The sequence below is a fragment of the Triticum dicoccoides genome, chromosome 5B (genome assembly GCF_002162155.2).
Source record: "Triticum dicoccoides isolate Atlit2015 ecotype Zavitan chromosome 5B, WEW_v2.0, whole genome shotgun sequence".
Taxonomy (NCBI): domain Eukaryota; kingdom Viridiplantae; phylum Streptophyta; class Magnoliopsida; order Poales; family Poaceae; genus Triticum; species Triticum dicoccoides.
Window position 1 is genome coordinate 154558339 of NC_041389.1, and position 5093 is coordinate 154563431.

Consider the following 5093-nt stretch of genomic DNA (forward strand, 5'->3'; position numbering starts at 1 on the left):
TACAACCATCCGGTCCGTACCATCCTTCTTCTTGACGAAGAGGACGGGGCAAGCCCACGGAGATGAACTAGGTCGGATGAAACCCTTTTTCAAGGACTCATCGAGTTGTTTCTTAAGCTCGGCTAGTTCTAGTGGTGCCATCTTATAGGGTCTTCTAGCAATCGGGACGGTTCCTGGAATGAGATCTATTACGAACTCAACATCCCTGTCAGGTGGAACACCTGGCAATTCCTCTGGGAAGACATCCGGGAAATCACGGACTACCGGAACGTCCTCAAGGTCTGGCAAAGGGTTGGCGTTAAGAGAATATAACTGTCGCTTGGCTATTCGGGTCAAGACATTGACTATCTTCCCCGAAGGATGAGTGAGTTGAACAGTCCTAGAGAAACAATCAATTTTGGCATGATGAGCTGACATCCAGTCCATACCCAAAATGATATTAATATCTGAAAAATTGAGAGCTATCAAAGATGCAAGGAAAACAAGTCTGTCGACTTGGATTTCATTTCCATAACTTACCCTGGAGGTCTGCCATCTAGAACCGGGAGTAGAAATTTCCATAGTGGATGGCATGTCACAGAATGCGGTGTTATGCAAACGAGCATAGTTCTCGGATATAAATGAATGAGAGGCTCCTGTATCAAAAAGAACAGATGCCGGGTGGCAATTAACAAGGAGCGTACCGAGAACGACGTTGGGATCCTCTTGAGCTTCTTCGGCAGAGATACAGTTGACATGGCCACGTGTAGCGGTGGCCGGCTTGGCGTGGAACACTTTCCCTGTCGGCTTGCCACGGCCAACAGCTTTAGCAGATTGGTTTGGGTTGGTCTGGGGACACTCATGCATATAGTGGCCAGATTCCCCACACTTGAAACAAGTCACGGAACTGGCGCGTGGAGGAGCACTGTTGGTTGGACCCCCATAGGGCTTAGCTGGTGCAGACTGTTGAGCGGGGTGAGGCGCCTGGAAGGATGGCCTCGGTATGAACCTGGGTGGCAGGGCAGTGTTGGGCACCCACACGCGGCGCTTCTGAGGACCAGCACCGGATGAGGAACCCACATCACGGCCATGCTTACGTGTTGCGTCATAATCAGTCTGACCAGTCTCAGCACTGATGGCCTTGTTAACAAGCTTCTGAAAAGATGTGCACTCATGCAAACGGAGGTCGCGGCGAAGCTCAGGACTAAGCCCCTTACGGAACCTTGCTTGCTTCTTGGCATCGGTAGAAACTTCCTCAGTGGCATATCGTGCGAGGTTACCGAACTCCCTGCTGTAAGCATCCACAGAGCGTCGGCCCTGAGTGAAACTGCAAAATTCCTCACGTTTACGGTCCATGAGACCCTCCGGAATGTGATGTTCACGGAAAGCCTCGCTGAATTCAGCCCAAGTAGTGACATGGCCCGCTGGGCGCATAGCTCCATAATTCTCCCACCATAGACTGGCGGGGCCTTCAAGATGATATGCAGCAAAGGTGACCTTGTCAGCCTCAGCTACTAGCGCGGAACGCAGCTTGTGAGAGATACTGTGAAGCCAGTCATCAGCGTCGAGAGGCTCAACGGAGTGGTGGAACATGGGTGGATGTAACTTGATGAAATCACTGAGTGACACCACATTAGTCCTCTGATGGTGTGCTGTGTTCTGTTCAATACGCTCCAACAAACGGTTGGTCTCCCGCTTGTTTCTTTCGGCTTCCATCATAACCTCGGCTACGGAAGGAGGATGAGGCAGATTTGCATTCCTGACTTCACTGCCTTCGGCCTGCTCTTGAGGAGCAGGGTTAGTGCGCGTGTTGACCATCCTAGGTAAACAAGACAATGATTTAGTCAGAATGATAAAATTCCGACATAGGATACAGAATGTAAGGAATAACTCGGAATGCAAGATGATCATCCGTATGACATGGTAGATACAGAAACTGCTTCTTTATTCCATCGTCATACACACCATACAGGGTTTAGTACAAGACAAAACAAGGTACTAATACGGTGAAAAGAGGATTACAACTCATCGGAGGCATCCCAAGATCCTATACATTATTTTTCTACACCTCCGGAAGTGGTACAAACTAGGTCATATCCCACGAGTCACGCAGGACGATAGACGATACAGCTAGTACGAACTAGTGATACTACCACTAACTCAGACCGATCCGTAGTAGTCCTCGTAGAAGTCACCTCCATACCCTGGAAGCTCAACATGATCATCCGGGAACAGACGATCTCGCGGAGCTTGTGGACCATAGGGACTAGGATGAGGTCTTGGACCAACAGATGGTGGCCTGCGGGGACCGCGAGGTGGGGTGATGCCTCCTACATCACGCCAACTCATCACGTCTGGCAGAGCAGATCTCACAGGATAGAGATCGCGCATATCCGAATATCCAGCTTGCACCGCCGGTGCAAACCGAGTCAACGTGGCCCAATGGTCAGCACGGGTATTGAAAAGCTCTAGCCTCAAGGCCCGATTTTCACGGTCCTTATCCTCGAGCATCTCAGCAGTGGTGCGAGTCCGTGAATCCTCCTGAGTGGGGTCAGCATAGATAGCCTGGAGATACCCTTGTGCTCCCGGAAGTGATCCTGGCATATACCGGAAATCAGAGTCCCGAAATAGGCCAGACCTGACTCGCATGATGGTCATCATAGAGTAGGCGGCGTCCTGCACAGCCATCTCAATAGTAACCCCAAGTCCATAGGAGCAGTGAAGGGGCTCGGTGGATCCAGGATAAGATGGAAATATCCTGACAGTGCAGAGATACTGGCTTTGATTAAAGTCCCGAAATTGCTCTTCGACCGTGTACTCAGGATACCAACGGTATCCAGCCTCAGTCATTACCCTGACCAACATGGCGGTATGGCCGGGTACATCTAGGCATCGAGTCAGGCGAACCACTTGATTGAGGTCGCGAGTGGCCATCTGAAAGCACAACCATAATGCAAAGGCATTAGAATTTCTAGCAAAATTTCGGCAGCATAACAGCTGTAAATGCTCAAGAAGGATTTTGAGACATTTGACAAAGGATTTCATACACACTCAACATCATCATATCAAATTCTGAGTCCATCCTAGCAACATATTGTGGTAGTAGAACTGAACTAGGCTTGTATTCATCAAACCTATAAGGTACTACTGATTAGTAACACGTGATCCTGATAGAGAGAATAGATCCTAATTCCTTAACCCCCAGTGGAAGAATAGACTGACTCAGATCAGAATGTCATAAGATAAAGGAGTAAAAGAGCCTTACGTTCCATCCCACAACCAATTCCCCTACATATAACTAAGGAATTTCTAGACTCAACATCGACCAGTTTGGCTTGGAGAACCTACAGGCAGTCGGGCTCTGATACCAACGCTGTCAGGAGGAGCGCGAGAGGGGAGGAGCGAGAGAGGGGAGGAGCGCGTGGATCTGGGAGGCGAGAGAGGGGAGTGGAGGTAGGTGAGGGGGAGTGTCAGGACCCCGACTCGATGACACATCGATCTAGCCTGTAACACCTCATATCACTTTGCGGCCTCACGCACGGTATGTGTCGCCTTACCTTTGCCCAGGACCGTTTGCGCCTTTTGGCTCACGTATATGATAGTGTCGCTAGCATCCATATGTTAAGGAGCCCGGGCTGACATGACTAGTTGTAAACCCAAAGTGGCACAGACTTACAGGGACATGCATCCATGACCCAGCTTCGAACGTGTCGGTCATCAGCAAGAGGGTCCGGGCTGTAGCACTGGGCTAGCAGGGCTCCGGTAAACCGGGCTGTAGCGGGCTAACAGGACTCCGGTACTCAATGCGTGACATTTCCCCGAAGGGACAAACACCGGAACGAAGAAGGACACATGCCGGCCAGCCTAAGTGTTCCAGAGCAGTAGCAAGCTACCATGGCTCAGTGGTTACACTAGGAGACATTTCCCGGTAAGAGAGGCTACTAAAGATAAACAACTAGATAGTCAGATCCCACACATACCAAGCATTTCAATAACATACACACAATATGCTCGATATGTGCAAATACAACATGGCATCACAACATGACTCTACGACACAAGTACTTTATTTAAGGCTCAGGGAGCCATACATAATCATACACACAGGTACGGGTCACACGACCCAGCATTCAAGTCATACAGTCATACAAACCAGCAGCGGAAGTAGCTTGTCTGAGTACAGACAACTAGTAAAATAAAAAGAGGCTTGGGAAGCCTAGCTATACTACGTGGTCCTTCACAAGCTCAGGATCACCACCTGGGCCTTAGCCTACTCATTGATGTCAACGTCTACGTAGAACCCATCAGAAGGGGTTGCAGCGTCTTCTGTAAAAAAAAGTAAATTGTAGCAACATGAGTACAAAGGTACTCAGCAAGACTTACATCAGATCCTACATACATGCATATTATCAAGAAGGGTTGGTGGAGTTGTTGCAGCAAGCCAGCTTTGACTCTTGGCTAGGCTAACCTACGAGACTCCAACTTGAAATGGTTTTGCGTACACGAGTCCACTACTCACCACTTCAATACACTACCGAGGATCCACCTCCGTCTTCCTACGGAAGAGACATCCTCGGCACTCACACTTATCTTGAGGCTTTTAGTAGTTTCCATTTACTTGTCTATGAACTGTATAGGCAACCAAGTAGTCCTTTACCGCGGACGCGGCTATTCGAATAGATCATGATAACCCTGCAGGGGTGTACTTCTTCATACATGTTTCCACCACTTAGCGTCTGCACACGACATGTGCTCGGCGGACTTCAAGCGAAAGCCGACGTGGGTGTAGACCACGACCTACCTAAACACCTAAGCCTCTAGTCCAGGTTTATCGCCTATCCAGGTTCCATCCGCAGGGAGTCCGGCCGAGGTTTCCCATACGGCCCCGAACGATGTGAACAGGGCTCCCGAGATACCTGACGGGTATTCGGTACACCCGGCCACGTACCTACCGCATCACAGCCCACCCCTACGGTCAGCGCTGTCCACGGCCTCCAGTAGGCTACAAACACCAGAAACTACTTGCAACTCCTGGACAGAGAGCTAGGGTGAATAAGAAGTCGAGCGGGGTCATATTTCAGGGCCCAATGCATGGTAGTAGCTGTATCTTAAAT